This window comes from Rutidosis leptorrhynchoides, chromosome 3 (assembly GCF_046630445.1).
Source record: "Rutidosis leptorrhynchoides isolate AG116_Rl617_1_P2 chromosome 3, CSIRO_AGI_Rlap_v1, whole genome shotgun sequence".
NCBI classification, from domain to species: Eukaryota; Viridiplantae; Streptophyta; class Magnoliopsida; order Asterales; family Asteraceae; genus Rutidosis; species Rutidosis leptorrhynchoides.
Genome location: NC_092335.1, coordinates 57,002,203 through 57,016,172, shown reverse-complemented (window position 1 = coordinate 57,016,172; position 13,970 = coordinate 57,002,203).

Here is a 13,970-nt window from a genome sequence, read left to right as displayed (position 1 = left end):
CTTGCTAAAGGTTTGCCCTGGTTATATGCAACAACAAATTTGCGTGTGTTCGCAGGTTGGTGAATGGATCAGCTACACCATGATTTATGGCATCCGTCACGGTTTTTCTTTTCTTGTGATTGTTGCTTCTGTATTTGAAAATATTTGTGACTGATATTGTTGAATTGCAGGTATATGCAACCAAAATTATGTAAATGGAGGAACAATATATGTTCCTCCATTTACTAATTGGATCAGCTACCTTGTTCTTTTTCCTAACACTATTTGTAACTGATTATATTGTTTCTCACAACTAATCCTAATTGATTACCCTAATATTGTTTGGAACTGGTGAACTAATTAAGCAAGAAACTCAATATTGAATATTGTTATTTAAGATTAATATATTTGTATTTGTATGACTGTTGAATTATCGTTTTTCATGCGTCTTTTGGTAATAGGTCTCTTCACATAAAGAAAAATCGAAGATGGGTCATCAGAATCTTTTGAAATAGGTAATTCTTTCTAAAATATAGTCGGTATTCATTTGAAATAGGATTCACGCGAGTTGTTTGATGATCACAAACTGTTTGATGAAATGTTTAATTTAAAAAAAAAATGTTGTAGTAGTTCAAGTATATATTTTGTGTATAAATAAATATATGTTTGTATGTATGAATTCGTAGTGAAGGTTTTTGATGTATAGTTAATTACCACCAGTATTTTGGGATTAGCTTATGCAGATGTTGAGACGCCAACTATGGTCGTTCTTGCCATTTTGTGTTGGTATGACTTACAATGTTCTTTCTAATAAGAGCTAAAAGTCTTCTATTTAAATGATGACTATTTATAATTGTTGCTTTTGGATCTTTGAGTAGCGTGGATCATCTGTCACCGACGGTAACAGTGCTACGGTAGATCATCTTTCAAATTTCTCTACTTTTGTGTATTTTTGCACTCATTTGCCCCGTCAGAAGGAAGACCATATAACATTCGACCCGTTCATATAAACGTGTCATAACTATTACATGGCTGATAGTTTATTTCAAAATTTTAATTCAGGTGTTCAAAAATAACATTGTGATTCCGGTCTTTAGTCGGCGAGGCCATATCAGATAAGAAGGCTCTAAAGCATGTATATAGTAAAACAATATACAAACTTGGTACAAAAGAGCTTGATTTTCTTTTGTGCTTATCCTTTCTTTACAATGATCACAGGTTTCTGTTGCAATCTTAAATATTCTATTGTGTCGCTCTTCTACTAATAGGTTGCAGCCTGCAGGTACTCGAGGTATTATGACTTGCATGTGAAACAGGTTGAATGGGTTTTGTTTGATGATGAAAGAAGCTATAAAGCATGTATAGGTATGTTAAATAACTTAGATTTTTAAATCTTTTGTTTCATTATTGTTGTTAATCTTTTGTTTTGCTATGTGGTTCAGGTTTTTGACTCAGATTATGTTCTCAAAACTTGGATAATAAGTTTGAAATTAATATTGATTTGAAATTTCGTAATTTCGTAATTATATGCACTAAATGGGTTTACTTTTCTCATTAAAAAAGTCAGTTCTCATCAATTCGTCGAAAGTTGAATTGGTAGTAGTATTGATTTTATGTCAAAAGACGTGACAAGCTTCTTGAGATGGATTATATTAAGAAGATTCCATTGTGGTAAAAGGCTTTTTTTCTTCTGTTTTTTGTTGCTGTTGATATGGATTCTGTTGAGCTTCCATGGTGGCAATACGCTATATTTGAAAGGTGCAGACGAAATAAAGGTGTTGTATGGTGGGTCGTATTAGCTTATTTGAATTGTTCAACTACCAAATTTTTTATTTGCAAATGGACTCACACTGATGTGTTTTTAATGTAGCCTCATCTTTGGTCTAGGGATGTTGATTGACAAAGAATTTATCAACTGGAAGTTGCATTCATTCTTGAATTTAATGCTGAATTGGATACTCAATTTTGAAAGTTTGAAGAGGTACATATATTTGATGTTGCAAGGGCATGTTGGGTGGGTTGGGTAACAGGTCAAAACACGTTCAACTTGACTCATGCACCATTTTTCCCATTTGACACATTATATCTGATTAGAAAATAGTACGGAGTACTCCGTAATATTGGTTGTAGGGATGCCTAGACGAAATAAAAATATGGTATATGGTATTACTATTACAATAAAATCCGTATATCTTTTAGGAGGTTGTATGCATTTCAAGTGAACTTCCAACAATTATCAGTTTTGCATGTACTCTCTAATGTTTGTTTCAAAGTTGTGTCTATGGCGGTTTCTACTTAACTACATGTGATAATATGGCTCTTCATAATTGTGCTTGCCATAGATGGAGTTTCAACCAAAGACATATAATTCTTTGGTGTCTTTTTTACCTAACCGGCCCATTTTTCTACCTCTAGGTATAACTTCTTGTCCAGAACACTAATCAACGGCTAGAATTCCACCATTTTAGGTCCTAAATCAAATCGTATATGTTCCTTTCAAACATCCCTTGGCTCAACCCAGACCACTACGTGAACTTCTTCAACTATTTGAACATCATGAAACTTTGGTTTTATTATACATGTTTAATCCATTTATTACTTTGCTTTAATTTTCATCATTAATCATTATCATAATGATTTTGAAATAAAGAATGTTTTTGCGGGATTACATGATGATAATTGTGGGAGAGAGCTTCTTGATTGAGCTCTGATAAAAGTTCTGATGCTGGTGACTGTGTTATAGTGATTATTGTTTGTCGTAATTCAGGTAACACATGTTGAATTTCATGTGATTGTTGTTAATGAATATGTTAAAAATAAGAATATTTGGTAAGAAACTGTGTACATTTTGAATTTTTTTTGCAGAATCCGTTTTGAAGTACTAAACTTTGCTGGATGATTTTTTTTTTTTTTTCCTGATTATGAAGGTCTTTGTGATCACAAACAGGTATCATGCACTTTAGTTATATATACACTAGCATTATTTTTTTATTGGACAAGGTCAATTTTGCCATGTTTTGTACAACAATGAAATCTGAATATTACTGATTGCATGTGACTTATTTGAAAACCAACAAAAATATGATTGGATATATGTCCCTAAATGTTCAGCTGCATTTTTTTTTTCTTCTTTTTTTCTCTTTTTTCATATGGAAGTAAAAAAGGAAGGCTGAAAGTATAAAATTTAACTATTTTTTATTTAGGTGGACCTCACTGGATAAGCATTGACACGAAATTCAGTAAGAAAAGTATTGGTTAGAGAAGTAAAGTTTCATTCTGCAGCTGTTATTTTTTTTATTTTTTTCTTGTTAGCAAGATGAAAGCTTTCGGGTACGCGAATCTATAAGTCGATACCTCTTTTTTAATCTAAATTTGAATTTTCAAATGAGATGATACTTTATTTCAGGCTATGCCTGTTTTTATTTTGATTGTTGAAGTATATTTTGATACACATTCTGTAGAGGCAGCTATTCTTTGTCTCACACGCTCGGCTAGAAGGCGTCCTAATGAGCCGGGTACTAAATATAATCCTATCACTCTTACTATATCGTTATAGTTTGTTGGTAGAAATGGCAATCTAAACAACCCATTTACTTAATACGGGTTGATTTGGGTCTGTTTTTATGTCTAACGTTTCAAATAAGTCAAGTTGAAAACTTAATTGAAAAATAACTGGTCGATTCGGGTCAGTCGATTTGACCATTTGGGTCCCCTAATGTTTGTACGTGTATCTTCAATCTACTACAAGTCTACAAGATGTCTTTTCTTATTAGCACAAATCAATAGATCAACACAAGTATCTCAACTCTATAAACATGGATGCTACTTTTTCCTTATTAGCACCATATACTTCCTCCTTATTCACAACTACATCGCGAGATTACTACCTCACGATATTAGTAAGAGATTAGTGTCGGTTAGTCATCTATTGGAAAGGGACCATCAACTTAATACTTTCAATCTATTCATTATCAAATTGTTAGATTCAAGTTGTATTGCATTGTTTCATGTCATCAAGGGTTGTGTAATATTGAAACCTATATATAAATTTAGTAATTTCATTTATTAACCTTCTTCTTACCTTAAATTTTGTTTCGTAAAATTCAACAATATATCCAACTTGGTTACAATTTATATTTTTTTAAACCAGTTGAACTATAATTATATTTAATGTTTGCATTCTACTTATCTATATCTAATATTTTGTTTAACTACATTCTTTGTCTTCATTTGTTTATTATACAAATTTGGTGGTGAATTTTTACATAAACTAACACATAACTTATTTTATTTAAAAAATTTATTGCTGAAACCCGCGAATCCGCAGGTCTTAAGCTAGTATATATATATATATATATATATATATATATATATTGGGGAGAGATAAAGGGATAAGCACTAATTTTGGGATTAGGGGATACATGATTTTTCTTTTTTATATTTATAGTTCTAGAGTTTTAATTTAAAAAATAAAAATTTGTGGGAATATCATTCATTGTGTAGATTCAGGAAAAAAAAAGTTTTTTTTTTTTTTAATTTTGACCGCAGCTTAACCTACATGTGATGTATGTTAACCTGTTTTGAGGTTTTTTTTTTTTTTTTTAAATTTAGTCCGATTTAGAGTTTAGGGTTTAGTATTTTAGGTTTACTCCGTAAATCCAGAACTCTAACCCCTGAACCCTAAACTCTAAACTGTTCGTATTAAAAACCCATTCTAAACCCTAAATTTGAACCCTAAACTCTAATTTCTAAAACAGGGTTACTAAACCCGAAACATTGTTTTTTATTAATCAATAGTAATTTTTTTCCCTTTTTTTTTGTTAACATTCATCTCATGCATGTTAGCTGCATCCAGTGCATGAACAACATCTAACATGCATGCATCAGATGTATGTTAACGAGCTTTTTTTAAAAACAAAAAAATATATTTTTTTTCTGAATCTACACAATAAAAATAGATACCAGCATTTTTAATTTTAAATCGAAGCTGTAGAACTAAAGATATAACAATCACAAAATCAGTTATCCCTTTATCCCAAAATTAGTGCTTAGCTTTGGATCCTTCCCCTATATATATTTATGTGTAATATGTACATATGGTAAAAATATATTTGACTAAAACTCAACTTTAATCAACGTCTGACTAGACCCGACTCAACCGACTAGGCGTTTCAAAATCCCAACCGACTCGTCCCAGTTCGAGGCTTTTCCAACCTTGCATGTATATTGAAGGATGAAATCCGTAACTTACCCAAAACCACAGGGATGATATGTGTAATATACTTTGAACAAAATACAATGGCCAAATTTATGACCTTTTCGGTTCATTGCAAGTTGATGTTTCTGCATTGAGGTTTTATTTGTTTGTTACACAGGATGCTCCAAATGACAAAGCTGTACATTCATCAAAAGCTGTTGGTGAACCTCCATTTTTTCTGGCATCATCTGTGTTTTTTGCCATAAAAGATGCAATTATAGCTTGAAGGGCTGAATCAGGGTCTCATGGCTGGTTTCCTCTTGATAACCCAGCAACTCCCGACGCATCCATATGGCTTGTGTGGATGCATGATTTCACCGCACCATTTGCCAAACCCGATTTCCGACCTAAACTTAGTGTTTAGTCAGCATTTAACCACTTTGGCGTGTAAAGCTGCCACTTGCATAACTGTAGGAACTTAAGTAGAACGTACGATTAAGTAGCACTAGTGACCATAGCCTCTTAACTAGTTCACACACATTCGAATCATAATCATTATTTACCTCATTTAGCTTCTAATTAGGATCCAGTAGGGATTTGATTATTATTCATAACTAATTAACACATTCGTATTTATGATCAAAATAGTTGTAGTTCTTATTTTGATTATGTAACATCCCGTGATTTTCCGTTTAATTTATTTTAACACCGTCTTTTTTTTTTATATAATATCTTTCGTTATTCAAATTTGTATCTTTCGTTAACTAACGTTCATAATATTCTCGTTATCTAATTATAAAGTCATCCGTTACTCGAACGTTTTTAAAATATTCGTTGGGTTAATTCCCGCACCCGCTTTGAAACTCGAGGGACCGAGATTGCCAAATGAGCAAACTAGTTGACTAGGTCAACTAGTCAACCCACTTACCACATCCATTCATTTCATCTCCACCTCCCACCTTCATCCTCCTCTTTCTCTCTACTTCCCATTTTTTTGAACTCAAAACCCTCAAACATAAAATCATCATCTAAATCCGATTGGAGAAGCAAACATCAAAACAAATTACATTTTCGTGATCCTCTCTTCATCCTCTACATTTTGATACCAATATCATCAAGTTTGGGTAACATTTCTAAAACTCTAGATTTCTCTAAATTCGTGTTTTTGACTTGAAATGGTGTTAGTTAGTGTCTATGGCTCATTGTGATGTCGTGTATGTAATTTGTATGCTCGATTTGTTGTTTTTGGTGTAACTAGCTTGAATATGAAAATTGCTTGCTTAATCTTTGATTTTAGATGATTAAAAGTTATTTAATTGTTAAAGTTCATGTATTAAATGTGTTACTAGCATCATTAGCTTCAAATTGATGTGTAGGTTGATTAAGAAAACTTCAAAAACATGATTATTGATTTTGAGATGTTTGACTAGGGTTTGATAGTTCTTGACATGAATTTTTGGATGCTTGAATGTCATGGAATGTTAATTGTTAGTGTTTAGTAGTAATGTATGATTCATTACCTTCAAAACGGCATATCATATGTGTAAATTGGTTGCCCGAATCATAAAATGCGTTTTAGAACTTGAAACTTTGATTATGAACGTTTAATGCGGTTTTTGGTTGTTGTTAGTGATGAATTGCTTGATGAAATGTGCTTAGTTGTTTTCCTTGTCAAATTACCTTTCTAATGATATAGGTTATGCGTTTTAAGTGTTTTCGGTGCATGAAATGTGTTATATTGTATTTTGGTTCGTGACTTGGACCATTTTTCTGCAAACTGCATGATTCCCAGGTATTGCGCGCCGCGCATTTACCCGCGCGCCGCGCAGAATCAGAGATCCCAGATGTTTGCCTTCTTGGTTGAGTTCTGACCAGAAATTGCACTTGGGTGCGCGCCGCGCAACCCAGTGCGCGCCGCGCAAAAGCCCCATGCCACTCTCTTTTGTTTTTAAATGTCACAAAAATGTTTCCGCTTAACTAAAACTCCGTTTAACATGAAACTTGACTATTAGGCTCTTATATGACTTCTCGTCTTGGGAAAATTGTCGGATACCCGACCCGACCCCGTTGACTTTGACTTTGACCAAGTTTGACTTTTAGTCAAACTTAACCAAACGATTATACAATCGTTCTAACATACTTAACTACCTGTATCGTGCATGAAACTTGACAAATTGATTCACATGCTTTATTAATCGAGTCGTAACGAGCCATAGGACTAATTGAACATCTTTGACCGTTTGTGTTTACCGTTATTGATACAACCTATATGTTTAGGTCAAGACTAGCTTTGTCTTTGCACGCGTCTACTTGTTGAAGTACTTTATTAACTCTTGCACTCAAGGTGAGATCATAGTCCCACTTTTACTCTTTTTGAACTTATATTTGGGATGAGAAAACATAAACGATTCTTTTGAACTAAGTGAACACAAGAACGGGAAAACAAACATTCTACATACGAGTTTAGAACAAAAATCCTCAATTCAATTATCATTAGTTACACTTGCCGGGTGTAAGCGAGAACTTATGTTATATGGCCATATGGGTTGACAACCCTCATCTTTGACGGTTCGCTACCGTCTACGGATGAAATATATTTTCGAGAATCAGTGTTTGTTCTAGCACTATGGATGGGGTATACAATGGATGGAATGTTAAGCTTTGATAATTGGGTGCTCGTGAAACAAACTTTTGGAATGTATTACTATTATTTCTTTGATGCAAATCTTGTGGTTCACTTGTACTTACTTACTTAAACCTATGATTTCACCAACGTTTTCGTTGACAGATTTCTATGTTTTTCTCAGGTCTTGCACGATATGTGATACATGCTTCCGCTCACTATTTGATACTTGTATTGGATGTCGAGTATACATGCATTTCATGGAGCGTCTTTTGACTTCACTTTAAACCGTGTCGCCTAGATTTCATTTGTACTTATAACCTTGTAACTTAACTTTTGGTTGAACAATTCTTGTAAACTTTGGAAACAATCTTTATTTTGAAATGAAGGCGACATATTTTGGTCAAACATTGTCATAAAGACTTATGACCATGCAATGGGACCCACGTAGACGACGCCGTCACTTGACGATTTGTCGGGGTCGCTACAAGTGGTATCAGAGCCTTGGTTGTAGGGATTTAGAGTTCATTTGTGTCCACCCCGAGTCATAGGGTACATAGGTGAATCTAGACTACAACCGGCATATAGACTGAAGTAGGAATTATTTGACTAATTGTGCATTTATACTCGAACTCTTCTATCATATCTAACTCGTATTCGATCTTGATCTTACGTTGATAAATTTTGTTGATGCGCCACGTTGACTTTATGAAGTAATGTTAAATGCACATGAGAATCAGGGTAATATAATTTCCGGGATTATATTACGGTGATTCACATGGACGTTCCGACATTATGACATAGAGAATTTAAGGCGAGTCAAGGAAAATTTTCTCTCTATCCTTATTCCATGCCACGGTTAGTATTGTTGAAAATACTAACCAACGATATTCTTGTCTCATGAAGGAACAATGGCTCACCAAGGTCAACACAACACTCCTCTCGAAACTCTAGAACAAGCTCTTCAACGAATGATAACCACCGCCGTGGGTACGGCCGTGGCCAATCACTTTTCTAACAACAACAATCATGGAGCCGGTAATTCAATCGAAGGTTGCTCCTACAAGAACTTCATGAAGTACAATCCTCCCACTTTCGATGGAACCGGGGGACCGGTTACTCTCACCCGAAGGTTTGAACAAACAGAATCCGTTTTTAGCATAAGCGGTTGTCAGGACCAAGATAAGGTCAAGTTTTCCACCCTCACTCTTACCGGTATCGCTCTCTCATGGTGGAACACGTATGTACAATCAGTGGGTATCGATGAAGCCCTTACACTCTCTTGGACCGAATTAAGAGAAAGAATGATCACCGAATACTTCCCGCGCGATGAGACTCGAAGGCTCGAGCAAGGGCTAAGGAATTTAAGAACGGTCGGGAATGACCTCGGAGCTTATAATCAACGGTTTACCGAACTAGTCTCAATGTGTCCAAATCTCATGACTCCTGAATCCCTAAGAGTCGAACTTTACATGGATGGCCTCCCTAAGAGCATTCAACACGGGGTAATGGCATCCCAACCCACTAACCTACAAGAGGCTTTAACAAAGGCCCACCAAACTTTAGAAACGGTGAATGAAATGGAAGCACCGGTACGAATGGTCGAGAACCACCCGGGTAACAACAAAAGAAAATGGGAAGCCCCCCAATCGAGTAACTACAACAACAACTTTTCCAAGGAACCTCTCACCCCCGTCGGCAAGAAAAGTTATGCCGGGACACGACCTTTTTGCAACAAATGCCACAAGCATCATTTTGGTGAATGTGGCAAGCTAATTTGCCATCGGTGCTAAGGTAGTGGTCATATTGCCAAGTATTGTGGAAGTACCGCCCCCGTCACTCAAAAGGGGCCCGACGCACCAAAGCCGAGTATTTGCTACAAATGTGGCCAATCGGGTCATTTTAGGAATGAATGCCCAAAGAATAAAGCAAAAACCAACGCGCACCGTTGAACTTACAACATCGACACCTAGGATGCCCGAGACGATGATGGACTAGTCACGGGTACGTTTCTTCACAACAAACCGTATATTTCATACTTATTCGATTCGAGTACCGTTAGACGTTTTATAACCAAGGATTTGACTCGTGCTCTTTATATTCCACCTCTTTCCCCCAGATACTACTTAGACGATTTAAGCGACCAACGGAAAAATATTGTGTGCCTATAAATATTATCGGAGGATATACGTTAAGAAATTGAACTCGACACCAATAGAACTAAGGAACTCAAAACCTATTCATTAAGGAGAAATTGTTGCCCTACATTTATGTATAGATTATTGTGAACTAAGAAATTTTCGGTTGGAAACCGATACCCTCTCCCTCGCATCCATGACCTCATGATTATTTGCACGAATCCCGTATGTTCCAAATCGACCTCCGTTCCAGTTATCATCAATTGGGGGTTAAGGGAGACGATGTCTCCTAAGCCATTTTTTCGAACTCGCAACGTTAGTTGTAAATCTCTCTTAGTACCGTTTGATTTATTTAGGACTCCGTCCGTATCCATAAACCTCTTGAACCGCGTATGCAAATTCATATAGACTAATCTGTTATCGTATTTATAGATGACATCTTAACTTATTCAAGTAAAGAAGGAAAACGAACAACATCACCATCTTAAGCTCGAACTTTTGAGAAAAGAGCAACTCTATACCACAGTCTCTGAGTGAGAATTTCTGTTGAACGAAGTCCAATTTTCTAGACCATGATGTTTATGGTCAGGTCGTTACAATCAATCTCGAAATCAAGCCACATGTAATCAGGAAACTCTCCCAACTCAGACTTGTATTCGTAAAAATCTTAGATCTCACCGGTTGTTACCGAAGATTCATTTCTGACTTTTCTTGTGTTACACAACTTTAAACCTCTTCATGTCTGAGCCTTGAACGTGATTCTTCACACCAACCTTCCTAGCTAAATTCGTATAGCACTAGATGGAACTCAAACATGGAAATATTTCTACTTGAACGCCGAAAGGCATACTCTCTCGACTCAAAATCAACGTAACTAAAATTCGTTATTTTGCGCGAAGAATTCGAATACAAAATTATGGATCCGATCAACTTTCTCGTCATCACGTTCCACACTACATACCTATGTTATTTCACCGTTACCGTCTGATATTACTGGAATTTAAGATAACACACAATCCAACGATACTTCACTCTTCTTTGACTTAACGCCCTTGCGTTGCTGATAATCGTCCAACCATTATTCAACCCCGAACTATACAATTACGTGTACTATCTCGTTTCTCTTTCAGACTTCATTTTTTTTTTTTTTGACAACTAGAGGCACGTTATGGCAACCTCGAGATGTAAGCTCATCCTATTCTAAGTCCTCGTTTCACTCCTATCTTTATCGCTCGCACTTCCGTTTAAGGGAACTCCTTGTAACATTTCTCCATGGATAGAGAAATTCCTCATATTACCTTAGTATTCGCCACGAGGGTGAATAGTCCTAACGAACATTTTTCGAACCCTAAATGACTTGTTCAAACGTATCTTAATAGATTCTATTCCAACACGGTGTATCTTTGTCAATTATTCCGTATCGAAATACTCGTTTCACTTCTAGTTTTACAAGAAACCTTGGAGACCCGCTTAGACATGAGTACCGCGTACCACCCACAAACAGACGAACCGAACAAACGAACGATTTACGTCTTCGAAAGACATGTTTCAAACTTGCATGGTCGCTTTTAGTAGATCCCTCTTACAACAGTAGTTACCACTCGTGTGTTCACGCGCACTTTCCGAAACCCTATATGACCGCTAATGTCATACCCCTATTCGTTGGACCAAAGCATGTGGCAAACAAAACACCGAATCTTAACTCATCCAAGAAACAACAATTGAGATAATCCAAGTCCGAGAAGGGCTCGAGACGACCCGTAGTCGCCCAAAAGAGTCATACCAAACTTAGATGAAAACCTCACAAATCCCAGTGTGTAACCGCGTAATATTGAGAAACCGCACCTTGGAAAGGTGTAATCCATTTTGGGAAATCGAGAAAGGCTATATCCGCAATATCGAACCTTTTGAAACCTTGGGGCGTATTGGAACCGCTTCCTATCGTTTAGAACTTCCGACTCAATTAAGTTTCCGTTTACCCTACATTTCGTGTAACAAACTTAGAAACGTGTCCTGCGGAACAGGAACGTGCAATCCTTCTAGATGCACCAACTATTGATGACAAACTCCTCCTCATAGGAAAAACCGGCTGAACTTGTGGATCGTAAAACCAAGCCCTAATACAACGTAACACCCCGACTATCCGGATTCGTGGAATGTCCAAGAAAGTACCTTCAATCATTCGTAGAGTTACTACACTAAGTCTCGAGTAAGAGACATCGACTATTACTTCCAACTAAAATTTCGGGACGAAATTTCTTTTGAGGTGTGGATAATGTAACATCCCGTGATTTTCCGTTTAATTTATTTTAACACCGTCTTTTTTTTTTATATAATATCTTTCGTTATTCAAATTTGTATCTTTCGTTAACTAACGTTCATAATATTCTCGTTATCTAATTATAAAGTCATCCGTTACTCGAACGTTTTTAAAATATTCGTTGGGTTAATTCCCGCACCCGCTTTGAAACTCGAGGGACCGAGATTGCCAAATGGGCAAACTAGTTGACTAGGTCAACTAGTCAACCCACTTACCACATCCATTCATTTCATCTCCACCTCCCACCTTCATCCTCCTCTTTCTCTCTACTTCCCATTTTTTTGAACTCAAAACCCTCAAACATAAAATCATCATCTAAATCCGATTGGAGAAGCAAACATCAAAACAAATTACATTTTCGTGATCCTCTCTTCATCCTCTACATTTTGATACCAATATCATCAAGTTTGGGTAACATTTCTAAAACTCTAGATTTCTCTAAATTCGTGTTTTTGACTTGAAATGGTGTTAGTTAGTGTCTATGGCTCATTGTGATGTCGTGTATGTAATTTGTATGCTCGATTTGTTGTTTTTGGTGTAACTAGCTTGAATATGAAAATTGCTTGCTTAATCTTTGATTTTGGATGATTAAAAGTTGTTTAATTGTTAAAGTTCATGTATTAAATGTGTTACTAGCATCATTAGCTTCAAATTGATGTGTAGGTTGATTAAGAAAACTTCAAAAACATGATTATTGATTTTGAGATGTTTGACTAGGGTTTGATAGTTCTTGACATGAATTTTTGGATGCTTGAATGTCATGGAATGTTAATTGTTAGTGTTTAGTAGTAATGTATGCTTCATTACCTTCAAAACGGCATATCATATGTGTAAATTGGTTGCCCGAATCATAAAATGCGTTTTAGAACTTGAAACTTTGATTATGAACGTTTAATGCGGTTTTTGGTTGTTGTTAGTGATGAATTACTTGATGAAATGTGCTTAGTTGTTTTCCTTGTCAAATTACCTTTCTAATGATATAGGTTATGCGTTTTAAGTGTTTTCGGTGCATGAAATGTGTTATATTGTATTTTGGTTCGTGACTTGGACCATTTTTCTGCAAACTGCATGATTCCCAGGTATTGCGCGCCGCGCAGAATCAGAGATCCCAGATGTTTGCCTTCTTGGTTGAGTTCTGACCAGAAATTGCACTTGGGTGCGCGCCGCGCAACCCAGTGCGCGCCGCGCAAAAGCCCCAGGCCACTCTCTTTTGTTTTTAAATGTCACAAAAATGTTTCCGCTTAACTAAAACTCCGTTTAACATGAAACTTGACTATTAGGCTCTTATATGACTTCTCGTCTTGGGAAAATTGTCGGATACCCGACCCGACCCCGTTGACTTTGACTTTGACCAAGTTTGACTTTTAGTCAAACTTAACCAAACGATTATACAATCGTTCTAACATACTTAACTACTTGTATCGTGCATGAAACTTGACAAATTAATTCACATGCTTTATTAATCGAGTCGTAACGATCCATAGGACTAATTGAACATCTTTGACCGTTTGTGTTTACCGTTATTGATACAACCTATATGTTTAGGTCAAGACTAGCTTTGTCTTTGCACGCGTCTACTTGTTGAAGTACTTTATTAACTCTTGCACTCAAGGTGAGATCATAGTCCCACTTTTACTCTTTTTGAACTTATATTTGGGATGAGAAAACATAAACGATTCTTTTGAACTAAGTGAACACAAGAACGGGAAAACA